Source organism: Amblyomma maculatum, unplaced genomic scaffold, assembly GCF_055883805.1.
Source record: "Amblyomma maculatum isolate TAMU_Amacu unplaced genomic scaffold, ASM5588380v1 scaffold_48, whole genome shotgun sequence".
Lineage (NCBI taxonomy): Eukaryota > Metazoa > Arthropoda > Arachnida > Ixodida > Ixodidae > Amblyomma > Amblyomma maculatum.
In genome coordinates this window covers 483,834-511,527 of record NW_028146773.1, presented here as the reverse complement: position 1 = coordinate 511,527, position 27,694 = coordinate 483,834, and the positions used below count along the sequence as shown (strand labels likewise).

The 27,694-nt window shown below is 44.0% G+C and overlaps 1 long non-coding RNA gene and 1 pseudogene across 2 annotated transcripts; both read right to left on the bottom strand.

Moving 5' to 3' along the window:
- Nucleotides 1-309: 309 nt before the first annotated feature.
- On the bottom strand, nucleotides 310-27,694 carry LOC146170779 (uncharacterized). Of its 2 annotated transcripts, none has more exons than XR_014703110.1 (3): nucleotides 27,493-27,694; nucleotides 9,147-9,244; nucleotides 310-493 (listed from the first exon to the last, which is right to left on the bottom strand). It is a non-coding gene; the product is annotated as an uncharacterized LOC146170779 (long non-coding RNA). The 2 variants fall into 2 exon arrangements; XR_014703111.1 differs by having other exon boundaries at nucleotides 310-490; nucleotides 27,493-27,693.
- LOC146170780 (SOSS complex subunit B2 pseudogene) lies at nucleotides 5,890-6,969 on the bottom strand (annotated as a pseudogene).

The following is a 27,694-nucleotide window of genomic DNA, read 5'->3' as shown; positions in this document are numbered from 1 at the left end:
TGCAGACAAACAGCAGCAGCACTTTAAAGATAATTGCAAATTACAGGCTCCGTACAAAAGTTTTTAAATTTGTATCTATTATTCACAAATACCTCAAGGGTTTTTTCCATTGTGATATTACTGAAACTGGAGTTGCAAATAACTTTAAGATCAAACTATGCTGTATTAATGAGGTATGTAACTGTATTAATTTTATCATTTCAATCATTTTCCGACCCGTAAACCATCTTCATTACAAAGACTAATCCACCAATGTCCACTCTACAAAGTTTCAGCTTGTGCCATTTTACTTCAGAAATGTCCAGTATAGCCACAAAGATGACCACCAAGATGAATATATTTATTGTCCGTTTCGATAATATGGGAGGAACATCGGTAGCCACATATATAGGTCAAGGGTGAAGTTTTGTGACCAGTCAAACACAGCAGGAGTCTCCAGATCCTCACAGAAAAGATTAGGAAGCTTGTAGGCAGTTGTGCATGTGATGATCTGCTGCAGAAATTATCGATTATAAGGAAGTTGTACAGACGCACTTTGTTCCATGCAGCTACGCGAAGGATAAGGTTGACCAATTGCCCTTGTCTTGCGTTTTTCGCTAATCCGCAGTGCTTCCCTCATGGCTTGTAAGCCGTGATTCGATATATAGGCTCGTTTAAATCAATAAATATATTTATATGTTGTATAAATTGCTACACTGTTGCTACATGCCATATATTAGAATTCTTTGTTAGCTCGTTTAGTGCCTGGCGCGTACCATTATGTAGAGTGCTACCATTTATCTTAATTAATTAGCCATTTACCTTTTAGATCTCCTTCACTGCGTCTACGTCATGAGGATGCGGTGGCGCTGTCGTCGGCAGTGAGTTTCGCATGGTAAGTAGAACATCATTTCAGTTGCTTTTGCCTACCGCGATTGCGGGGTGGTTTTCTGCTGCCGGAAAAATATAGCACCATGTCTTCTAGTTGCCTTGCCGTGGCGTGTGCTCCAATGCGCACTAAGGGAAGTTCAGTAAGCTTGCAGAGATTTCTTGCCAACGAAGGCAGCCAGAAACAGCGGTCCGTCGCGGTGAACGCGGCGGCTGGATACCGACACCGGCTCATAGAATCTGCTTCAAACACTGCAAGGGATAAACTGGAGCTTAGGTACATTTTCGCCAGACCGGCCCGGCTGCTCAACGGCTGCCAATAACTCGAAATTGGCCCTAATTACGACTAGTGATAGGATCTTGGTACTGTCTTGTCGAGGGTGCGACCGCTCGTAATATATGTATATGAGGCAGCCAGTGTATTGTTTCTTTGTTAGAGCATGCGTAGAAGTGTTTGCCTATCTGAGCGATTCCTCAAGCACGCATTTAAAACTTTGGTAATTATACGTATCGGTAATGAGCTGCTGAGCAAGCGATCTGTGTTGAACTTCTCTCCATGGTTATGTCTCATGGGTAACATTCGCTGTGTTCACTGCAAATTATTTTAATCTATTTCGCAATGAAGATCGCCGTGAGAGTTCACAGCCACTGATTTATTTGACTGAAGCTCAATTTTATATCCAGCGGTTTTAGTTGTATTCACAGCGGTTAATTGTGAATGCGAGTTGACCGATCATTTCCGAGCTACATATGTGCCCGTGATTCACATTCCCTGATGAGGACTGCACCAACTAAGTACTGTATTGAACACTGTCGCCTACTGAGCTTATCTTACACTGAAACGCGGCCACTGTGGCCGAGACTAAACTTGATCGTCCGAAGTACAGAAACACCGCGTCAGCTGCAGCTTGTAATTGTAGTGCAAGCTAAAAGCGTGAATACCCCCGATGAAATTACGAACGTTAACGCCGACACCAGCCCACGAACACAGCAGATACAATAGGCACGCAGGGTCGTCAATCCAGCTAATAACGAAAGGAAAAGAAAATATGCAGTGCAGAGGCCCAATGCTCTTCCTACTGTTGATGCTAGCAAGGGAGTTCGTCCTTACCAACAACAGCCACTTGCCGCTCGGTGTGAAGAATCATACCAAAGTAAAATGATGTGTCAAGCGGAATATATTGTACGTCGTTTGTGCACGCCGCTTAGGATCGCCAAAAGTCGCCGTCTACTTCCTCAACTAAAAGTAGTTGTAAGCATCAAAAGCTTTGCACTTTTGGACGCCTTCTGCGGCCAATTTGTTGCGTGAAATAAGGAAATAAATAATAACGTTGCTTATTTTTTTCTGGCGAGCATAAAGGCCCAACTCTAACGACATATCCTGGGCGTCGGCGCTCAGCGTCGGCGCTGTTGGTGTATGCCATGGCATGCGCACGGTACGAGACGCCAGCAAACTCGAGCCGAGAGCCGAGATCTCACCGTGCTAGATTTCGGCGTCAGCGTTCACGCAGCCACCTAGCCGCTCACCCGCGTAGGTCTCTCATTGGCGCACGTCTAGGCGCCGTACACCAAAAAGAGGACAGGGTGGCCGCGACCTTCGGATTGAGAATTTTCGCTCGCGCTGAGTCATCGCGTGCTTTTTTTTTCCTTTTTTTTCTTCGGTTTTCATCGTCGCACGTGGCAGTGATGGCAAAATCCTTCGCCGCCAATCGGTTGATCTCAGCCGTGGAGGAACAGAACTCAAAAGACTCGTCTCAGCTACCGTCGCGAAAAAAGGGACAAATTGATGTTGCGTCAATGGCGTTGCAGACTGTAATGAAAAGCCGAGAAAAATGTATTGAAAAGCGCTAACAGCGCCGACGCCCAGGATACGTTGTTGAAGTTGGGCCTTTACCCTTCGCTTCTGCGCCTTGAACTCACTCTTGGTCTGGTACGGCGTGAGGCACCGTACGGTGCACGCCGTGTACGTGGAAGTTTTTCATGTATCGCTTTTGTTCTCACCACTGAAGCTCACGAAATACATAGCCTTGTATACATTCATTTGACAGAATGCAGGTCGAGTCGATGATTCGAGAGCTAGATAATTCGATAATTTTTGAAGCGAAAAGCGCAACTGGTTGTTTGCTCTTTTCCAGGGTGGAAGAGAGATGCTCTTATCATCTGCGTTTTGCCATTTCCCTATAAAAGGGTACTATATTCAACTATTATTGTGTTCTCCCCTGAGCCCATGGTTATTTTTTCTGCAAAGAAGGCACCTGCAGATCTCAAAAACAAGATCTTGACAAACATGGTCACAGTACCGCTCGCGTGCTTTTGGCCTAGCGTGGGATGTAGACGACTGCAGCGCCACCTCGGTCGCCTTGCGTGTATACATGAAGAAGGTCTATATTTCTTTTAACAGTATGTAGAATTCACTTCATTAGCTGCCAAACTGCAACCAAATGCTGTTCTATGATTAGAATTTCAGATTGTATACAGCACGAGCGGCATATTCACAGCGAATGATAATAAACTTTCGTGATGCAAATCTATGCCACGCCTTTGTTCTCAAGCACAAACAGTAATTTCAGGATAATTTTATTTTTTCTAATGTATATCTCTATCGTACCTGTGAAAGAATTTTGTTTCCACGCTCAAATTATGTCTTATATGTAATATAAAAACGCTAATGCTTCCAGATCAAATCTAAGAAAAGATGACACTGTTCAGTGTCACACCAGAATACACAAAGAGATAGCAATGCGAACGAAAGCATTGCACTCGAGTGTAAATTTTTGAGTGCATGACATGATCCCTTCAGCAAAGAAGTAAGGTCACTAGAATTCAGAAATTATGCAATCAGCGGGCTGCGCGTAGGTACCAATGGGATATTGTTTCCATAAATGGCCCAGCGCGGTTAACGTGTTGTCTGCTAGGCGAAGAAAGCTGCACTAGGACTCGTGTTGTGTTTGCTGCAGTCGTCTGGTGTATCATTGTTGCGCAAAAATAACCAATGATGGTATTCAGGAATGCAATCCATTTCTATCACGGTTTACGGACAGTATTTAAAGCGTGGGACGACGTCTTCACACCTACAAGCATCTTCTTCACTCCCCCTGGGGTGCGCGCAAACAGGATGCATGTTTGTGCTATAGCGCTTCAGTCATTTCAGCGCAGGTTACACTTCCTGATACAGCGGAAACTAGATATCTTAACAGGCTCGCAAATGCATTTCGTCTGGCACTGCACAACTGTATTTTGTGGTCATATGCCGCGTTCATGTAAGAGCTCGCCTGGGAATAGGATGATTAGAGAGGTGTTTTCTCAGAACTACCTCTTACATGTCCAACAATACTTCACTCGTAGTAGTGTGTTGTTACGCAACCGCAATAAATCGAGACCAACACTCTCAATTTGTGGCTAGATGGCCGCCGGACAAAACCTTTTCCCTTTTACTTAGAAGGGGTGGAGGAAATGGGAAAAGATGTCGCTAAATAGGAAAGTAAGTTCCAAACTGAAGAGAAGGTTCGGGGGAAGTCTTGGTGTACAGATGTGTTACGCGAATGAAAACGGTCGGCAAACAGACGACTCCAGCAACCCCTGGGATATGACTTGCTCTCGAAGCGGCTGAAGAGACCAGTGCAAACCATACTCACCAGCATGTTTGCTAGACATTAGCCACAAAGCAATCTACCAGCGAAGCCCAATGATCATTCGTATTCCTTAAGCTATCGTACCCAGAGAGTAGTGAGGTGCTCCCACTCACGATCGTGCTTTGCTTTATATGTTATATGTGATATGTTAGATCACGTTAAATTATCCAAGGTGATTTAATTTGACACGGAATCCTCCTGTCCGGTCTTCTTCATGACACCGCGTGTCGTTTCAGGGATTGCTTTGTACTTAAGGGATAAATAAATACTAGCAACATATATTACAAAAGCACATACAAAGTTGCGAGCCTCATTAGCCAATATGAATGATATTCAGAAAAACAATTTACAGAATCTCTTGAGATATCTTGTAAAAAATAAACTGCGAAAGCCTGCTCTCAATTTTTATCGTTCACCTCATTCTCTTCCCTATTTTCTATACCTCTTTCTCTTTACTTCTTTTCTCTGCCTCTCATTTTAGTCATAGTCTCTCTCATAGCCTGAGTCGTTTTGGGATGTTAAACCCAACAAACCAAACCAAATCATTTTAGTCATTGCTAGCATTGCCGTTACAAGTTGTTCCTAGACATACTGGTAATTTGTAGTCATTAGTGGTGATTACAAGTATCTAGTAGTCATTAGTACTCAATACTGACCATTTTTAGGCACTTGTAATCCATAGTAACCATTAAAAAGCGTCGTTAATTGGTAGGGTCATTTTCGTCATTGCTACTCATTACTAGGCATTTTAGTACTTTTTAATCAATTGTGTTCTGTTTAATATATAGAAATTCACCGGCGCTCGATAACTGGTTTACAAGAAATGTAAGGCGCAGTATCTGCCACTTCCGGAATCTTGTAGACACATCTCGCGGAAAAATCTCGCCGACAAGATTTTTGCCATAAGCCTGGAAAAGCTTTCACCTGTGGAGCTCCGCATCCCCTTTAAGTTTTTTAAACCGCGCGTGCGCTTTCCTATTTCTATTGTGTTTGCGCGGGCAGCGCGAATGCGCATGAGCAAGCAGCCAATCTTGGGGCGGGATGTTAGCAGCGACAAGGCGAGGGCAGCAAGGCGCGGAGCCTTTTTTGCCCCGGCGGGGAGGCCAGAGCGGGGCAGCCAGCGAGCGTCATGTCCAGCGGGGTATGCACGGACGACGGAAAGACCGGTGACACAAATATGGAAGGAGGTCCTGCAGAAACGGCCTAGGTGTATTCGCGTGAGTTTCTGTCACGCGATTAGAAATGTTACTTGTGCCACCGTTAGTGCTTTGGCCCTATTCTCTCCGCAGTGTGTTTTGTCTCGCCGCGGTAAAGCCCTGGCATGCTTCCCGCTTTTCTTTGGTGTCTATTGTCGCGCGCATGAACAGCATGTTCTCAGCGCAGTAGCGCATTATGTTGTTTCTTTACATTCACTGCTTTCTCGGTTATCCGGAATAAACAGGTGTTTTTGAGAGGCTGAATTTGTCACGGTCGGGCGAGACCATAACTCGCGGACAAGTTTTTTGAAGGCGAGGCCCTTATCTGGCGCCCAACGTGGGGCCTTCGCACTGGGCTCTCCTGTGCTGATGCCAAAACCGTTGTTGCGTGTCGATAGAGACATGCGCATTGCGCCGTAGGGCATACCTTGACGACCTCCTCCTCTTGGGCCAAAGCCAACTCCCGCATAGTAACCATTTCCTGGTGATGAAGCGGGCAGGGCTGCACCACTCATAAGGACGGTGCTGGCACCACCAACCTGTGATGTTGCATGGTGACCGCCTGTGGTCCACATTGGGGTTCAATTTCGCATGTAACTGCTGCATGAACTCTGGATTGGGTTGACTCATAATTCGTGTTTCTCTGAATGGCAGGCAAAACTCTGCAATCTTTTGGATGTTGCCACCTATCCCAGTGTAAAACGTAAAGCAACTTTTCCACTAGGACGCATACCCTTTTGTAAGTTTGTAAATGTCCCCTTGCGGTATGCAGGTGCCTGGTTCGTGCTCCACAGAAATATTTATTGATCCAGACCGGTCTGCCATCCTGCACATTCGCACCTTATGTCCCTCTTTGGTCATGTTGGTTCGACCTATGTCTATGATGATGAACACAATGCTCAGGTTTTTCATTCCCAGCTTCAGGTCGTATATAGTTGTTGGCTCCGTTTCTGGCCCTTCCAGGAGCCTGCTCCAGCCGGCTCGAGAATACCGTGATACCGCCAATATCGCCAAGATTGTCACGAAAGTTACACTAACCGCGTAGGTCTCCCAGTATGCCTATCGCCCATGTCTGCAAGCGCAGAAGCTGTCGTTCGCCAGCATTTTAGGGCTTGCATTTGCACTACCGCATTATTGTGCGTCTTTCGCACAAGCAATGCTACTTTGGAAAGAGAAAGGTTTTCTATTTAGAACAGTCGGCACAAAGCTCGCATTACAGTTTACAATCGCCATGTGGAGTTGATTTCACGTAAAATCAACCTGCTTGGTTTCATTGTTGAACAGGGCACGAGAAACTGCAGGTCATATTGCAGCTGCCACCGTCTATAAACGCAAGGGCCTGCAGCGATTCTCGAGCATGGTGGGCTTCTACGGCCACTTCACTCCAAACTGCCCGGACCTGGCGAGACCCCTTCATCACCTCCTAAAAGTTGCCTGTTGGTCCTGGACAGACACGGAGCAGAGATCGTTCCGGACGCTGTCAGCGGCTATCGCCGATACTGCTCGTATGCGGCTCCCGGGACCTAAACCGGCACTTTACAGTGCAGAATGATGCAAGTGAGTATGGAATCGGTGCTGTTTTGCTTCAGGAGCACGAAGGAAAGCTTTTCCTCTTGGCATGCAAGTCGCGCTCTCTCATCGTCGGAGCGAATTTACACGGTAACACAGAAAGAGTGCTTGGTAATTGTATTTGAGCTATAAAGGTATTACATGTATTTGAAGGGGCTGACTTTACGATTCACAGCAATAATCAGGCACTGTCTTGGTAGTCAAAGCTGCGAAACCCAGCCGGGCCTCTAGCCAGCTCTCTCCGGTCCTCTAGTGAAAAGTATAATTACAGGGTGGAATACAAGAAAGGCACCTTCAACAAGGCAGCTGACGCCCAGTCCCGAGATCCGTTACCCGCAGATGGCGAGCAAGCACCGCACGTCCTGGTGATGGCAGAAGTCGCTGATGCTTGGGGCACACTGGTTTCCCGTCAACAGCTGCTCGAAACTCGGCTAAGCGATCCTCAGTATATCCAGATACGAAAAGGTCTGGACACCGCCAGCCCTGCAGGAAGCACAGCGCCTACCGGGAGCTACGACTGCTACCTGGAAGCAGAGGATAGACTTCTCTTGAGGTATATAGCCGCTGCCGACACAGATGGTGGCGAGTCCCCTTTTCGTGATGTTGTATCGAAGAGCCTCTGCAAGCTCTTTTAAAGTATTTTCACGACACACGCCTTGCAATCCACAGCGATGCAAGAAAATGTATGAAAAGTTGTGTCGCGTCGTGACTTGGACCCGCATGGTAAAGAATGTCGTGACATACGTCCGTACTTGTCTTGCATGCCAGACAGCGAATGCAAGGGGAGGTAAACCACCGAACTTCTTGCAACCTGTGGAGAGCCGTTACCCGTGGGAAATTGTTGACTGTAAAGTAATGGGCACTTATCCCATATTGTCACGCGCATGAACAGTATGTTCTCAGCGCAGTAGCGCCTGATGTTGTTTCTTTTTTAAAATGTTTTTTTTTTTCGTTCATCCGGAATAAAGCAGTGTTTTTAAGAAACTGGATTTGTCACTCGCTGGGCGAGACCATAGCTCGCGGACCCGTTTTTTGAAGGCGAGGCCCTCAATCTTAAGAGCTGAGCAAAATGTCTTCGAAAACAGCTGGCGCGGAAAAGAATCTACAGCGAAACTTGCAATGTAGACTCGCTTGGCACTCAAACGCACTAGTAAAACACAGAATAAATGATTTGGTTCTTCTGGAAATGGCTGATGAGTTTGCAGAATACTTACTTCGCACAGCCCGATGACTTTTGTTGGGACAAATTTGTAGCGGCGAATGTGATTAAGGTAAACTACTCCTTATTTTTGTCAGACATTCCGCACGGAATAGCGAACACGCCTTAGCTACATCTTAAGGCGCAACAACTCGACATCACCAGCGGCCCGGAGCACCCACTTTGCGCGTGTTTTATGCACACAGAGCCATGTCGAACGAATTCAGTCGTAAAACATGCCACCCGCCTACTGCCGAAGCGCTGCACTAACACATCGTCTGCTCGAGTGGAGCTGCTACCATGGTGGGACTGACCACGTGATCGTAACTGGACAATAGGATGCGTCGCGGCAAAGAGAAAACAGCTGCGGTGCTTTCAGAGTTGCAGTGACTTCACAGAGGAACGTGATCTCGTCTTTCTAGTTTTTACTGTTGTAACATCTCTTGGCCGACATATGTTGTCTTCATTTGAAAAAAAGTTTCTTCAAGACAAAAAGTGAGACGCATTCAGAGTTGATTCACTTCCGAAAACAAAAATTGAATTGTTTGGTGTATTAAAAAAAAACACGTGTCGCTTATGACTCTATTAGATCACTAATTTATGGCGTTTTTTTCTGCTGCAGAACATGATATAAATTGTTTACAGGTGTCTTAGTTTTAAAAGGCGAATAATGAGAGTACTGACCGTCTTGGGATCTTGATACTTGTAAACTTCATTAATATCCGAGTATCTTCCGTCATCGTCGTAAGCGGAGACAATGAAAAAAATGTAGAATAGAACTCCTGCATATCAGAAACGAGGAATATGTGTGGTATAGGGGTGATGGATCTTCCCTTCAACACGAATTTCACTTATTTCACCTAAGATTACGTTGCCTCATGTGCTCATTTGTTAGAATAAGCAAGAATGATATAGCAGCGAGTTGTCGTGAACGTGTGTGGTTGCGTAATGTGTAGGAAAAGTTTTTTGATAAAAAATGTGTTATGCATTATTTGGTCCCTACGGTGTCCACGTCCGCTTGCTTAAAACATTGCTGCAGTGCCTATGCCACTGTTTTATGTGTGTAGAATAAAGTAAAAATGCGTGTAAAAAAAGGAACTAGAATACTTCGCTGAGATGAATGAATGGGCTTGTTGGTCACCCTTCTTAGCTGCGCTGTTTTATCACGATAAATAAAACACCTCACGTTTCAGTAGACACATTCACTTACATAGGCACAAGTCGTTCTTCTTGAGAATGGATAGCCTTTAAATCCTTTTTCTTTCAGACGGCCTCAAAAGCTAAAACAGCATCACCAATTACGTAAATTTTAAAACTATATCTTCCTTCATTAGTGAAAACAAAAGCCAGCCTTTTTTGTACAAAAATACGAAGACAGGTAAAATATATTCACACGAGCGGATGATGTGAAAACTGAATTGTTCTCCAATGGCACCGAATAACTCTTCATGAGCTGTATATTCATTATTATTTGTCTTGTTCCTTTAAGCAACAATCCCATTACTTGAACTGCTGCGCTACTCAACACTTGTTGGCAGATTGCCGTCTTTGTACATGACATCATCCTTGAAGAGTAGGCCCGACGCTGTGCATAGAACATAAGCCTAAATGCCAATGACATTTTAATGAGCTGTTCCGAAATAAGGTTAAACATTTAAATGTTCACGCGCAAAAAGAAAAACAGTGTTCCTTATAAGCGCGTTTCATGCATTCATCCGTCGTTTATAACGTGGAAATACAAAGTGTAGTTAGCAGCATTTTAACGTCACTATTCACTCTCACATTTTCAAGCCGTCACTAGAGAGCGGCATATGAAATGAGATTATTCCAGCTCCGAAAAAGTTTTCATAAACGTGAACCATCTCCGCTTGAGAAATTTTGCTGCTTATATATACCAGAGATAATATTTATAATAAAATTGCACTTGATTCCTTCAAGTGCAGCGTGAGAGGCGCCTTGGCCCGCTACTTCTACACGCATGCTTTGAGCGAATTCGGTGGCGTTTCCTTCTTTTCTATGCATCCTTATGCATTTTGACGCCCCTGAAGACATTAATCGTGAGATTGCGAAATACATACAACACTGCGCGATAGCTGCCTCACAGGCATTGACACACGGTCTTAAATCATCCTGCCTACCATTTCCCTTCACCGCCACCGCTGCAAACCTGGATTGTCTTGTGAGTCTGCCGCCTTCAATATAAATAATATAAGGTCCGGCTACTTGCGCCTGACCTAGCTGAGCAACATAGAATAACCAAGCGTAAAACAATTTTCGCTTGCATAACCGACACTAGCACAGCTAAGCCATAGTCAAATTTTCATTCTGCCAACACGATATTTTACACACTGTATACGGCTGAATGCAACTGGTATCATTAATAACGACGTCGACTCTAGCTTTTCTTCTAACAGGCAAGTGCATGCATATTACTCAGACGCTGAAAAATGTTACGAGAAAAATGTTTATCAAAGGTTTTCCATCAATCACCGCGACTGAAAGTAAAGCCGCTAATGTTTGAGTGGCTTCAAAATGTCCGGGCTGGAGGCCAAGAGTTTGTATATGGGCCAATAACTGGAAGTTTTCCATTGCCCTCTCACGTCGTATGTACCATAAGGTACGCTTTTAAGAGCTGTATTATTTCTTACTTACATATAAAGTGCAGACAGCGCAAAAATATATCGTTTGTAATCAAGAGGTCGACGAAACATCGTCTGGACAGGTGGTGACATAAAGAAAATTATAGGGTCACTGACCAAGTCAAAGTTTAATAAAACGTGATAAGTTGTTTCGGAAGCCCTGCGGCTCTCTTGTTGAACAAGAAAGCCGTAGGGCTTCCTTGTTTCTTTCTTTTCCTTTTTCTTTAAATCTATCGTTTGTGTCTTTCATACGTCCCCGCTTTTTTGCGCGGTCTGTACTCATTGATTACCAACTCGCCCAAGCGTTTTTTTTTTTTTTTTTTTTTGCGTACAATAACTGTCTTGCCAATAGCCTAACTGTTTCAAATCTTGCATTTCTTGAAGAATGAGTAGTTGAAGAATGCGTAGTCTGCCAAAAATGTAAATAGCAAGAACTCTTACACTTTACACTGTGAAATATACCCAATCGACTTATGGGGTACTGATTGGCTAATGTCACTGAATACAAAGGTAACTGTCCTATAACTTTCACTAGCCGTTCACCATATTGCTGCGAATGATTCCAATCTTACTTGTTCTTTTTCAACAGCAGCCAGCATGCGGTGTTATCACTGTGATTGTAGTACACAGATGTACACTGTACTCGCTGTGTGATCGCACTCGTTGTGACGGGGACGCGGTTTTATCAATTCCCTTCTAGCGCGAGATGCACGAAGGCCTTTCTTAAGTTATCACAGCGAAGTAAAGCTGTGTGGTATTATTCGAAACGATTCCAATTGTGATTTCTCAGTTATCTAAGTGGTTAGTCGCTCATTTTATATTACGCGCCTACGAATGCGACGACCATTCATTGAGCACGCTTGCTAGTCACGAGGGCTCCTTCGCTGTCGCAGGTAAGCCCAATAACGTTTCCATTCAGTCCAACGCCAGTCTTCGTTTGCAGGTCTCAGGGATTGTCAACAATACGTGGCAATATTACAAAACTACTTCATGGGCAGCGCTGGAATACAAACCTCGTGTACATGTAAAAACCTTAACATCTCTTTTACACTACAGATGCGTCATAAAATAATCAACGAACGTGAGGATGCTTGGGTTTCTCAAAAGACGCTTTAGCCTTGCACATCAACTGAAAAAGTGTTATCCTCTTTAAAATTATTTTCCCAAAATTTGAATATTGTTCCCGCTCTCGGATTCACAACAAAACTATCCTGATTAATAATTGCAAATCAATCCAAAGAAATGCAGTAGGTTTCGCATTTTCAAAATATTATTACAACACGAACGTTGTACCATTAAACAAAACACCTAACAACTTATCAAAGCGACGAAAAATAACCAGATTGCATATTTATTAAAATATATCATTCACCTTTGACCCATTCCGTTATCGTTGCTGCTTATTGTCAAACTTCGTTAGTATCGACCACAACAGTAGTAATCCTACTCTAGTATTTGCGTCTGCCGACTCAAACTATTTGTACAAACAGGGAAAGAGTAGAACACTTTGCCCATCGACGCTGCGATTCCTTGCGATTGCTGGGGTGTCAAATCATTCATTCAAGAAATGGTATTCACGTTTCGTTGCCCAACACTAAGTAGAAATACATTCAAGAATAAAACACACTTTCCTAAATATTGTATGGTATTTACGACACAAATAAATGATGGTAAATAAAAAGTCCTGGTTTCATAGTTTAAGTTTGAATTCAGTAAGACCTGAAAAAAAGCAACTTGGATAGCATCCACGACATCATGCAGCCATTATCCCTCGACCCACAGGGCACTGCTTTCGGTGTTACAACAGTGACGCTGGCATGGTCTCTTCTCAGAATCGTGCGTCGCACGTAGTGATTTCTGCTACTCGCGAGTGCGTGCACAGTTAAAGAACTGCCTCCGACAGTGGAGCGAAAAGTGAAAGCTCTCTAAAGAAACAGCATCAACAAAAAGTCATCGTGTTGGAGAGTGCCAACAAAGCGGTGGAACTACTGTCGTATCCCACAATATCTCTGCTTCGATATGAAGGATTGTATTAGCTTTGACATTTTCCCTTTGACAATCAGGACGCGGGAGTGAAGGAACGCCCATATGTAGCATTCTTTTATCACACTTTGAGGACAGCTGAGCGCAAAAGAAAGTCACAATCAAACGCCAGATCTTCTGCAAAACATTGATAATAAATGCAAATTGAAAATGAAGGTATGGGCAGAATTTACACTTTTCATGCAATGTGTGCTAAATCACGCCCATGGTTTTCACGTCCAGGAACGATGGCAACATTTAACATATTTTCTCAAATTTTATTTAGTTCGCTGCTCAGTAGTAAGGGCACAAATATAAGCCGGCAGAGCGGGGTTTCACTCTGGCAGCAGCTGTGCTTCTTTACACCTAAAACGCAAACATCCACGTAAAGACTGATGGCAGTGCACACTGAAGACACCAGGTTACTAAAATATACGCAGTTCTACTCAATGATTTTCAACACCCAGTGTCGATTTTGAAGCCACAAATCAAAATAGTTAACATTTGTATCCATTTTTAAAAATAAACACTTTCTTGGAACGACTGGTAGCATTATTATAATGGTTATTAATGTGGAAGCTGTTACTGCAATAGGTGACATTATCAGAAGATGTCCGACACCTCAGACAGCACCATAGCCAATGGAACACAAGTCACATTAAAAGCCAGACCACTATACAGTCCCTAACCGAACAGTAAGTGTCTGATTCGTTAGTACATAAACTATTCTAGAATTTACGTCTGAAAATATTTCATAATCCAATCCAATATCCACAGCACAATCCAGAGCTAATCCAGTAGCTCCATTATCCCTTAAATGATCTTTAAAAACAATTATGGAAGTAAAAGCATGTCTTGAACTCAGTGATAGAGCGCAAACCGGGTATTGGGGCAAAGGCTTTTTACATAGCATTTTCATTTGTCGGTTTTTCTTTAATATTTATTTTTAAGTTTGCATATCTTAGGTTAGGTTAGGCTTCTGAAAAGGAAGGTGTTAGTGGTAAAAACGTTTAATACCTCTGAAAATAGGGAGTTACATATAGGTTGTTCTGGGGTTAGGCTTAGTGCTCTTCACCACCCAGCACCAGAGGCAGTCCCTTGTAAGAGGCACCAGTGTCTTGCGTTGCCGCCATCGCTCGGTTGATTATCGCCTTTTGGGCTTTCTGGTCGGAGTAGGCGCCTTTTGGCCTACACCGTGTTTGTAATAAAGAGGGTGCTTGCGACGCCACAGCAGACTAAGGGCGAAAAGTAAGCTTAGAGCCTTCAGTAATACGTGGAAGGGAACGTTTTCAAGGCAGTTTTCGAGTTTCACGGAACACCTTTGAAGGAGTTGCTTGATACAGAGCAACTACAAACGTAATAGGCTAGATCGCTAAAGCATTAGAGGCGACATCAGAGGCGTAGTACTTGCAAAAAAACATGAAACATATCAAAGTGCGAGTTCGAAGTGCGACCCATATAAACACAACTTATTACAGCATTTTTCTTATTTAGCAGAGAACTAGCAGAGGCAAACGGTCAGTGAACGTTGGCAAGAGTCTTAAACAATATGTGGCAAGGTATGCTGCACAATGCCGGAGGTAATCTATTCATAAAATTCCTCTAAATGTGTGGCGTGATGCCGTGCGTACGGCCGACAGGCTCGTTATCAGCTGTGTGCTTCTCCGACTCCCGTAAGCTTCTCTTATAGCCTGATATACTGCTATATGCACTGAATTTGCTTTATAATAACTGTTGCAAAGGCGGAATGTGCAGGCTAGGGAAAACGAGATTCAAAACGCACTTTCCAGGGAACGAAAAGGTCGGCCCACTTTAGGTGACGGCGGCACAGACCAGGCCGCCGTCCATGACATTCGTAAGCAGAAGGGGCACTTTGGTCGTCTGCTGTTGGGCGCTGTTTGTTTATAGAGCTGGGTGATGGCTGCCGTTAGATATAGCGTACCATATTAGCAATTAAAAACCTGCTCGGAATCATACCTGAGAAGAGGAAAATATGTCAAGATTGCGAGAAGCACCCAACGGATAGATTTCTGGGGTAAGTGGGCATTTACTATGTAGATTTATTGAGACTTTAAAAATTATTTCACTTCAAAATAACGCAGCATAATATTGCGTCACAATCTTTCTCCAAACATTCGCGAACTTTAAATAATCTCCCGTATTTATTGGTGCTCTTCGATACTTGACACGTATTTTGGGGCGTTTTTCTTGCAAGTGTTGATATGAGCCGTGTTCCCGTAGCACATCCGCATACTTTTAGCTGGCTTTTAAAATAGTTCGTCTTTGTAAAAGGTTTCATATATTCGCAGCGTGCTTTATGGCGTTCATACTCGTTTCGAGCCGAATAAATACATCATATGGGCACTGCCAAATAAAAAAAAAACCTCCTGTTTCATTCCGCGTACTTCTAAGGGAGATAAGCCTTCTTTCACCCTTAGTTGGACCACTGTGGCAATACCAGCGCACCAGTACCTTGCTTAAGTCGCAGATAGGTGTTGGTCTATACCTTCAGGTGTACACTACGGAATGGCCGACATTCCGCCATACCAGGGTCCCTGCTCTTTGTGTTGGTATCAAAAGTGACACCATCTACTTGACCTCGAGTCATCAGTTGGTGGAAACATGGAACAGAAAATGGTAGCAACATCCGGTTCTGGCATTTCCATAATGAGATAAAATGAGGCCAGGGAGACAGCGGCACTTTCGTAAAGACGCAAATTCGGTAGTGCCCAAGTTAAGATCTATTTGTCATTTTGTCTTGTAAATTGAAGTTTTATAAGAAAAGAATGGCTCTCTACCTGTGAGATTTGAAGCAGGTATGGAAGGTGGAAACGAATGCGGAAAGAGTGAAAAAGGTTTCCTAGTGGAGGGCTACAATGTAATTTCGGCCACATGGAGGTTTTTAACGTGTGCTTACATCACACAATATCGGGCGGACTCTCCATTTAAAGGGCAAGTGTGGAGATCTTTCGACATTTGCATATTCTGAAAAAAATTTACAGTATGTCTTACTCGCCACCTTGCCGCATTGAAGTAAATATGGCAATGTGCGAAAGTTTATTCGCGCCCAATTCAATTTTAAAATCTGTAGTTTTAATGCCTGATTTCAGCCAATTTTTGCGTTCAACGCAGCGTTTGTGTTGTTTAAAGCACTATACCCGCTCTACTGCCAGCTACCGAGAGATAACGAACTTTTAAGTCCTGTGTTAGGCTATTCAGGAACTTTTCTGCATGGTGTCATCGTTTTCAGACTTTCTGTCCACCATCCAACGAGTGCACGAATTTTTTTTTTGAATAACGTGTGAAACTTCAAAATTTCGTGAACTGCAACGTCGTCTAGATTTCAGCTATTTGTTGCTTCATTTTAACAATAGTTTTACTTAAAATTTCGAAAACACTTTTTTTGCCTCGGAGTCAAGACACACCTCGGAACAAAATGCGGCGAATGGCTACAGCTCAAAATAATAAAAACAAATGGAGTTGCCATTTAAGTTAGCATTTTAAGAAAGGAAGGTGCATTATACTTCAGAGTTGACACCTTCAAATTGTGAACATCCACAGCTAATGTGGTCAAGGTCACCAGCAGGTCAAACTTAGTGCCACGCGAAGACTGACTCTACCTAGCTTAGCGAAGGTTTGGATTCAAATTTTATTGATTTATAAAAAAAGATAGGCACAGTGTATCTTAATTTCACTTAAAGGTCATCTTGAGGCTTCCGTGATGTATCCTGTACCTAGCGTGATTAAGCTTTCGCATCAAACGTCGTCCTGCACAGGGAATCACAAAACATCAGCCGAACGAGCTATTGAACTAAGACAATGCATGCGCGTGAGAAACATCTGGATTAACTTTCAGTAGCATTTCTGCCATTACCGTGGCAATGTAGTGGGCACTACTGTGAAGGTATCACGCCCTTCTCCATGCGGTAGTGAGGCCGACGGCAGGTCAGCGTCAGACATCATCGTACGCTATCAACGGGCAGCTCAAAAGATCAAGCCGCGAAACAAACGCGTTTTAACGCTGCCTCAAATACGGCACCAAAGGTACCGCACTTGTCGTTGGCGGGCTAATGTCAAATAAAAACGTCAAACGCACTAGCAAAATATTTTTCGAACGCAACACACGATTTTGCATCTGATTTGAAATGTCAGGATTTAGAAAAAAATCGGCTTGGAAATTAACATCTCATTTAAAATTCTTCTATATTTTGAGAACAAAGGAGAGCATCACCTTGAATTTGTCTGAAAACATCTGCTAAAGACACAGGAAGCAGGAGGAGGAGGAGGAAGATGAGGAGGAAAGGCGGGGAGGTTAACCGGTAAAAGAAACCGGATTGCTACCCTGCACTGAGGGAAAGGGCTGAGGGGATATAGAAGATGTGGTTAAGAGAGGGATGGGTGAAGTCAGTACAGTCACATCCCTCACGTGTGACATGTCACGTAACAATCATATCGTGTAACATAACAGCAAAATCATAGCCTTTCGGCCAAGCCTTTGCTTTCCATAAAGCGGAGCAGTGCCTGGAGGCCTTCACCGCAGACGATCGCCGTGGCCATGCAGTGACCATAGGAAACAAATTTCGAAATTTTCAGGGTCGTACAAATAATAGGCATCATATTTACTATGTTAAGACACTCTAAAGGCTGCCATGCAATTCGAATCATCCTAGGTTTCACCAACCGAGAGATCGCGCAGACGAAGCAGCACAAGAGGGAGCAGTTCTTCACAGAACCGAGCGGTCATACCTCGACGCAAGCAAGACGAACTACGAACAAATCTCATATGGGCAGCCAGGGTCGCCAGCACCCAGGAACCTCAAGACTGGGAGCTGGCTCACCTGCGAGAAAAGCTCAGAGTGACATCAACACCAGCTTCCCAACTCCCACCCACGTCTGCCACTCACATATCTACATGCTGCCCCAACCTTGACAGCCCACTCAGATTTCACCTCGGTAGCACCAGAATCCTCCCCCACTAATACCCCCACCAAAAAAGAAGCACGTATAAAAGTTACCACCTTAAGCCGCACTCCTAGCTCTGGAAATCCGACTCGAAGCAAAGCGGCAGGCAAAACTAAACCAATTTAAACAGCAGATGAACGAGCGATTCCAATAACTAGCTCAACAATTAGAAGCCAAATTCAACTGCGTCTGCAAGCAGCTCACGCCAAACGTTCAAAACATTATCGAGACCGCAACAGTGCGCATCATGCAGACATTCGGCGCCAGACTACCCCCCCATTATCCTTCCACACAGCCCAGCAACCATGCCCCCACTGACCGCATCCACTGGTATGGGTGAGCAGCATCATGGCAGCCAATTCATAGCATTTAGCGCCAACCGAAAATCGCTATACATTTGGCACTCAAAACATCACAGCCTTCTGAGAAAGCGTGACCCCTGCACAAAGCTGTTAGCAACACACGCATAGCCCGCAGACGTGATCCCCCCACAGAACACACTAGTCGGCCTACATATACGAGGCTATATCGCATATCGCGCCCCATATATAGAGAAACCCGCCGTCACCACCTGCATTAAACGAGCACTCCGGCCATCTATCCGAGACTACACACATAGCGTGGCACAGATCACCGTCGAAGTCTTCCCCTAGGATATCATTAAGGACATTATCATAGCAATCAACATACTTACCCTCCCCCCCCCCCCCCCAGAAGCCCGGCAACGCTCTGCACCAACCTCATAAAAATGATCAGACAAGACGCGAAAAATACACCTTTATTAGTTGTAGTGGACTTTAATTTCGCCCACGAAGACTGTAGCTTCAACCACACCGATGGAAGTGGACAAGCACTCTACAACAATCGCTCTCTGCAAGCTCTCTACAACCAATGGCAGAGGACAAGCACTCTAGATACAACTCACAGCTGACTACCTCCAACGGTTTCGACCTGCCCACGCTAAAGGGCGAGGTAGAGCAAATGGACATCAGTCCACACCTAACGGTGGGGAAACATATTGGAGACCTGAAACGGGAGCGGGAAGCAGTCTAGTCAGTGATCACTACATAGCGCTCAACGTCACAGGGTCCAGAGGGAGAAAGCCTACATACAAATCTCGCATTAAAATCTTGAGACATATGGATAGCACTGTCACTATCAATCCTGTAGAGACAGCTGAAACACTAGAGGACAAGATCCAACGCCTCCTTCACCTTAAGGCCTCTGACAGGCAAGAATATATCACAGAGCAAAAGGTCCCGACGCTTGACACCAAAATGACTTATTTATTAGAAGACCATGCCAGCTTAACCTGAGGTGTCACCAGTCAGAAGCATAAGTGACTTCACCGAAAATTACGAAATTTACTGCACATATTCATGAGCATGGTGAAGTTTTGCCAGGAAACCTTTACGCAAACATGCGAAGGGTTACGAGGAAACCTTAACACTACCCACGCATGACAGCTGCTAAAACTTCTTCTAGAACCCTTCCAGAGCAATATAATCAAACGTAACACTACCGTACGCACATCTTTCAAGATAAACATGACACGCATTCTTTGTTGGTGCAGCTCAAACATATATACGCCAATCCGGGACAGTCGCAACCTGTACCACCCCATGTAGTCACAGCTAATAGTCAGCTAGACGCCAAGCTCAGCTTCACTGAAATAAAAAAAAAAACAAATCTCCAGAAACTTCGAAACACCACCCCAAGGAGGCATCAGGTCACAAATGCCATACTCTGCAATCTTGACGACAGATCCCTTCATACACTCACGGACCTATTGATCAATCAGTGGAAAGCCGGTACATTCCCAAACGCATGGACGCATGGGAAGATAATCTTATACCGAAACCGAACAAATCAATCAACCCTACGAACATAAGGCCATTTCGTTCGCTTCTTGATCGGGAAACTGTTTGAACATGCAGTATTAGCACGCCTTACCACATACAAGAACGATACCTCACAGTTCCAGATGCTATGAAAGGCTTTCGACCTTGGCGCTCCGCTCAGGATGCCTTACTACAGACCACTGATGTCTTCGAGATGAGCGCATCAGCACACAGGAATGAATTTCTAGCCATTGCCATAAAAATTATTTAGATAACGTCAAACACACGGCCATTCTACAGTCACTCACGGACCTCAACGTAGGTACCAAGGTACACAGATACGTAAACGCCTTATTACCGAACAGCCACACCACACGTCGATAACACCCCACACAGCCCTGCACGCTGGCCAGCGTAGAAACACCACGAAATTCAGTCCTATCCCCCTTCCTCTTTATATAACGTTTATCCCTCTTGTCCATAAATTAGAAGCAATCCCTCATCTCCAACACATGCTATATGCTGAAGACAATATTCTCTAGAGAACGATGAGTCTGATGTACATATCGATAATACCCTGCAAATTGCCACTAACAACACAGTCACTCTCACACATGCAATCGGTACCGTATTTTCCCCAGAGAAATCGCTGCTCCTAAAGCTGTCGCTGAAAGATTGGATCTACCCCACGAACATTGAGATACAAATCCAGGGTAGACGCGTTGCTAATGTAAATATGGTATGTATATATGGTCTGTATCTGCAGAGAAAGGGAAACAACAAAAAGACACTGAAAAGACTGAAACAAACCCTCGCCGAAACTGCGCGACTAATCAAACAATTCACAGGAAAGGTGCACGGACTCCGGGAATCTGATACACTCCACGTAATTTAAGCCTGCACAGCTAGTGGCACGCTCTACGCGACCCTTTATCTTCAGCTTACCGTAGGCAAAACTCAGCAGCTTGATGCCATGTTCGGCAAGCGACACGAACGGCTTTTAATCTGCCAGGGAACTCAAGAAACGCGAAATTGCTTGCCCGTGGGCTGCACAATACAGTATGCGAATTTAGTGAAGCGCACCTTAATAGCCAATACATACGCCTCGCTGCCACACCCACAGGTAGACAGATTTTCACAAACCTAAACTTCTGATCCACGCCAATGACCCTAAGTTAGGCACGCTACCATCCGACCTCAGGGAATATCTTTACGTCAAACCACAGCCTCGAAACATGACGCTTTGCTGAAACAAGGCCGCAGAACTGCACTAGCGAAAGCACTGCATAACTATTACGGGAACTCCCCGGATGCGGCTCGGTAGCTGAAGCTGTACAAGACCAGCCAAATACCGGCCCACTCAGTTTTGAATTGCCACCAGGCAGCACGGCAGACGAGGCTGATGAGACCACCGTCGCCATGGCTCTGCTGACATACACCAGTGCTGACTGCATAATCAGTGACTCTAAAATCGCAATCTTAAATTACGCTAGAGGCAGAGTACACCTCTCTGCCAAATGTGTGCTAGCCACCCCCCCCCCCCCCTCTTCCCCGATGCGCTGAGCTCATCTGGGTACTTCAGAAAATCCCGGCAACGAGGCCGCCAACTCCTTTGCCCGAGGTTCGAGAAACCGGACACTCTCTGGGGGGGGGGGGGGGGGGGGGGGATTTCTCGAAGGAGCGCATGCATGCCTTCGCTAGGCTCCGAAGGCTACGCCGAACGCCAGCAATAGCCACCACCATACTTCTCCCTTAACACGAACGAACAGCATCTCTGGCGAAGATTTTAAATGAGGACCCTCCCCTCTCCGTCCCACATATTCCACTATCAATCAACCCCGCAAGCCTGTCCCCCTTACAAGTCTCTAAAGCGACACTGACCCATATCCTACTAACCTGACCGGCATCTCTTCCCCTGGCGTCTCCTCGTCCTGTTGTCATTATAATATACTCTCTCTTCCCTGGCGGATCGGTGCCACTCCGGACTAAAGAAGACTTGAAGACCATGCTCCAAGGTCGACAAAGCAAAATATCGCAGTTAGCCGAGCTAGGCACGCTACCATCCGACAGCTTGAACATGAATTTTTGAGTGAGGTGGGGCCGTGCGGGGATCAAGGCTGCCAAGAGGCCCCAATACCTTTCTGTGTAATAAAAGGTTTGTCCTTCTCCTCTTCCGAGGTCTCACAACGTGATCGCCTTCCGCTGATGGTGCACATTTAAGCAATTTTAGCAATGCATACACCCGATATGGGAAAACTGCGTCTACGCTGTCAGTATCAAATAGAACATTTATTAATAAAAAACTTCTACTCGCCTAGCGGCATGGCGAAGTTGAATTAACTGCTCGAACTATGCAACCGCTTCGGCTTGCACATGGTGTATACATTTCAATTGCGCAAAGGACACGAACACAGGAAAAAAGAAGGGACTGAAAGAGAGCCTTTCAGTTCCCCCTTTTTTCGGGAATTCGTGTTTTTCGCAGCGTTCGCACTAAGCTAAGCTTCTCTAGTAGACAGGTGCAAGTTTTCATCGGTATTTGTGATCAAATGACTGTTTCATAAAGCTATTCGTGTACGCGAATTAGGCTTTGAGTGTTGCGGATGTGATTTATTATAACCTTCTTTGAAGTGGAATAGTAAAAACAATTCATCGTAAAAAACTCCCACGAAGCCGTAAAGAAGCTTTAAGCGCTAAACAACGGCAACGAAGAATAAATGATTTTACTTTATAAAAACTGGTAGTCAAACTCCAGTGTCGAAAGATTGCACAAAATAGCTCACTCCTTGCACTTGGTCCAAGGAGTGAGGAAACAAAAATCAATTTTTGGATACATTCCATCTATTTCTTGACCTAACAATACTCTATAAGCATTGCGGTCTTCATCAACAACGTGTTCAGTCGAGTGAAGTAAAGCTGGTAGGGGCAGAGGCGCAAAGCCTAACAGAAGCTTGACAAGAGAACGGGCCCTCATACAATGCAATAAAAAGCTGCGCTAACAAGACACGGACGAAGGAAAGGTAGGACGCACACAAACGCGTATGTGTGCGTCCTACCTTTCCTTTATCCGTGTCTTATTAGCGCAGCTTTTTATTGCATTGAACTATGAACCAACTAGCCCGACAAATTTTACTAAAGCATCCCTCATACAAACTCTCGACAACTTTGGATCGAAAGATAACAATACAAATATGCATTTTTCTGTCTTTTTTTTTACAGCAACAGCTTTCAGCTAGGCCGTTCCGCTCCAAGTGCAGCACGCTATTATTCTTATTTATGTAAAAGCTGGCTTAAGCTTTGAAATTGTTTTCAGTAAAGCGGCGAATCGCAAGCCCCAGCTCACACAAAGTTTTGGGCGACATCACGTCAAATCAAGCGGATATGGCTGAACACACTTCAAAAAGTATTGTCTGAAGTTATTTTGTAAGCAACCTTGGTTATGTTACTCAAGATCTATGAGGAGAAAATTTTAATTCATTGAGTCGAAGGCAGGCGCGGTAACAATTTGCTTTTTGTTAGCTGCTTTGCATTTTTATTCACGTCATTAAAAATATTTTCGTACCAAAGTTACATCTTCACACGACAAACAAAGAGGCTTGTATAAGTGAAAGGAAAGCACGAGCATTCTAAGCAGCTTTCGACAAAAATAGCACAAGTCGCACATCCCAGATAGCGGCGCAAAACGCGGCAAAATGTCTATTTGAAGGCATTTTACAGTTATTTATGTATAAAGCGCAGAGCAGTACACTTTTATTAAGGAGCCATAAAATGTGTGATCTTTATGATTGATACACATTTTGCACATGGGTTGCAGAAAGGGGCAAGAACATAAAGCCTCTATAACTCTCATAGTCTACGGTACAATTCGTCGGTTCATTTAAATGTGAAATGGCATTATATTGTAGTGAAGAGTTTTTTTATCAAAGGGAAAATAAAAACAGTATAAAACATTCGTTCCAAAATTATATAATGCTAGCTACATTCAATTGAAAAATATTCAGTATATATTGATGACTATTCCTCGCTACTGCAGGACATTATAGTGTGCATGGCCTCTATGTTAGGCCATTATACTTAGTTGCTTGAATTGTGCGTTTCGTTTTTTGTGTATTTCATATACGCATGTATTCTCTCCATCCCTGCGAAAGCTGTGCAGACTTGCAGCAATAGTCAAACTGCTTCATTCGTAGAAGTGCTCATGCGGTATTCACGTGTGAAACACATTCTTGCTGCGTGTGCAGGTGATGACTGCAGTGAGGAGCAGACAAGTATTTCTGTAATGATGCATTCGAACTTCGAGCCTAGGCATCATTTAAGTCTGCACAGTAAAGTAGGCTGAACTGAAGAGCATCTGGAGGATTTCGCCGGAGCATTCAACCCTTGTGACGTGTGGAGAAGAGAGGGTTTCTACAAAATATGTAAAAAAAAACACAAGTGGTGCGCAGTACTGCATATGTTGACATCCGCTGAGCATATGGTAGCGCTGATAGGAAGATGTGCACATGTGGCAGTATAAGCATTTTCGAAGTAGTACGAATTTAAGGCGAGCAAGACTTGTACACACAAGGGTATATGCATTTTCGAAGTTGTACAAATTTAGGAAGAAAAATATTGGTTACAATTGAGTTGTATCAAGGTAGTCAAGCCGCCAAATTGAGATTTAGCAATTCTATTTCTTCGTTTTTACAAACTTCAATCCCATAATATAAACTAAATGTTATTCACAGAATGCATTATTGGCATAGTGTGCATCGATAACATCTGAATTCAAAAGCTAACTGGCTGTCAACAAGATTGTAGTTAGCATAATACTTTGTCTCCTTCCCGGATAGTACTTTGTTAGCGTCTGGTTAGTTTCGTTCGTAATGTGTGTTGAAGCGGAAGATTTCTTGAAGTGACTTGTTTTGCTTTCCTCTTTGTTCACTGGGGCATGAGAGTTGAGGACTCGGGAGCTAGAGAAGGGGCCTCATCGACCTGTTATGAATAATCTGGTGCAGATTGGAAGTATGCTGAGTTGAAGGCTCTACAAATGAGAAAATAAGAGAGTGCTTGCAAGAAACGGATAACCTATTGAAGCTCTTGAGGTCCAATGCGTCGCCATGGACTGCAACAACGCATTCAGATTTTGTATCGTGTTTATTTATCTATTCTTTTCACACCTCGGTGTTAACTCTCTTGCAGTAGTCAACGACATCGCCGATGTAAATGGGAAGGTCCTCGCCAATCTGTGGTGACGGCGCACGCGCACGAAACATTTTAATCCAGACACACTGCCAAATGCTTATCAAAAGCTTGTCTTTTAATGGGTGGTTAGTAAATGTCGCCTCGCAGTTCCGACGCCCCACACTCACTACGCAGAAAGGTAAAAAGAAAAAGGTGTTAAGGATGCTTGCCTCTCCCCACTACTATAAACGCTAAGCCCTCCGTAAGATGTATCCCAGTACTCTACTTGTATGGCTTGGTGAGTTAAGTCATCATGCATCGTAGGAGGTGGTAACCTAAGATAAGGTAAGGGCATATTTATAAGAGCTTGGGAACTGAAACAGACATAACTACATTCCCAGATCAGCGATACGAGCCAGATTTGTGCCCTAGGCGATGGCCTAGCGGCTCGATCGTAAGCCGCTCTTTACATTCGAAATAGGAACGGCAAAGTAGAGATTATTCTTTCTCACATTCCCGGCAGTCACTAGAGAGTGACCTGTGAACAGAGCATGCGGTGATCGCTTCTTTTGCTGCTGCTTAGCCTCTTCCAATGGCACACCTGCTGATGTTTGCCACACCTAGCAAAATTTATTCGTACGGTAAATATTTCGATTAATTTAAAATATAATTTTACAAAATCTCACACATCACTCCAGTCCGCCCTACCGTTTCTTTCGACCCAATTGCTGTTCATCTGGCTTGCTTCCATGACATCCCCATTCAAAATTTTCTCGACACCTTCATGCTGCCTCAACCCGACTATAGTATCCTTCAGATTCGCAGACAGACGTAAAATAGTCGCGTGCTGGGACCTCTGTTTTGGCTAAATTTACTTTATGTTCGCAGGAAGCAATGGAGGACTTGAAGCACAGCAAACCGTGTCAGTCCACAACAACATGCTTAGTCGCACTGCACTCTATACTGCGTTCCGGCCTGCATGATTCTTAGCTGGCTTAGCAACACAGCAATATCAGCATAACAAACATTTCGCTTTGCTTGCATAGCCAAGTTTAGCGCGGCTAAAGCCGGCTATACAAGAATACCAGCCGTAAATTTTGTCCTTGTTGCACAATACGATAATTTTAACTTTTGCCCTTGTCTACTCACGGGCGTTGTTAACAAAGGACGGTGGTTAGCTCGTATTCTAATGCACAAGTAGAAGCGCTATTCTTAGGCTTCTAAAAAGCTTTACACAAACATAATCGCAAGATAATTTATATCAACTGTCGTGACTGAATACAAAGCCACTAGTACTTCAGTGACTAGTTTTCTAGACTACCTGCTAAAAGCTTGAGCATGGGTCCATAGCGAGGCGACTTTCTTGTCACCTGTCACATCTTATGTAATGCAAACTGCTCTTTTTGGACCTTCATTATTTCTAAACTATATTATTGCCATCCCTAAAAACCGCTCTCTTTGCATTCTTTTGTTTGTAGAGGACTGCGTCATCTATCGGAAAATAACTCACTGCATGACATCATATAAATTAGTGTCATTAACACCCAGTAAAAATAGGGTGCAGTAACTGCCTAATGTGGCAAACTGCAAAGGCGACTGCTCTAACAGCTTTAAATCGCCTTTTCATCATATTGAATATGGGACTAAACCATATGTGGTGTTCGAATACGAAACTCACCAACATATAAACAAATTGGCGTCTCGTTTACACTACATCTTTCTTAGTAAAATCATGCAACAAACATCAGTAACGAACCTAAGCATGTTTAAGGCTCTCTCAAAAACCTAAACACTTGCTGCCCAATGGTGAAAGGTGTTAGCCTTTATAAACTCAGCTCACCCGAAATAGCAATATGTTTGTCCAATCTGGCACCCGCTAGAAACAAAAACTTCAGTTCCAGAATTTATCAAAAGAACGGCACGCTTCCATTTCTGAGTAATCTTGTCATAAAAGTGTTGCATTACAAAACTAATGCCAACATTTTGAACTTCATGACATTCTCAAAGGAAAATATCCAGGCTACATTCTTCAACAGTTATATATTTAGCTCTTAAACAATACCGTTATCACCCCTGCATACCGTCAAACAGTTAGAATCCAATCGCCCAAAGGCTATCGATCCTCCTCTGGTATCTACTTCTGCACAGCCAGTCTTTCGTCGTACAAAAAGCGAGAGAGTGGAACAGTTCCCACGATAACGTTGATTCCTTGGTATCTGTACACTGAAGAAAGCGTATTCATCTATTTTTACCCCGGTCCCTCATGTTATGCTCTTTTGGTTCGAGACAGAAATAAAGACTAAATGAATAAAATACCCTTGTTTGAATTTTATCAAATTTAGGAGACAACTAAGCGAACATAAGCAAAAAGGCCTCGCCTTGTCTGAAAGTAAAACTGGAACTGACCTGAAGGAAAAAACTTTGCTAGCATCCAAGGACGCCATGTTGAACTAAGAGGCTGCGTCAGCTGTGACACTCTTGGCGTTCGCATGGCTGCTTTCTCTCTGAATTGCGCTTCGCGAGGAGCGGTTTTCCTTATTCGCCATAACTGCAACGATTTAGAAATTGCCATCACCAACGGAGCGGAAAAGGTGAAAGCCCCCTAAAG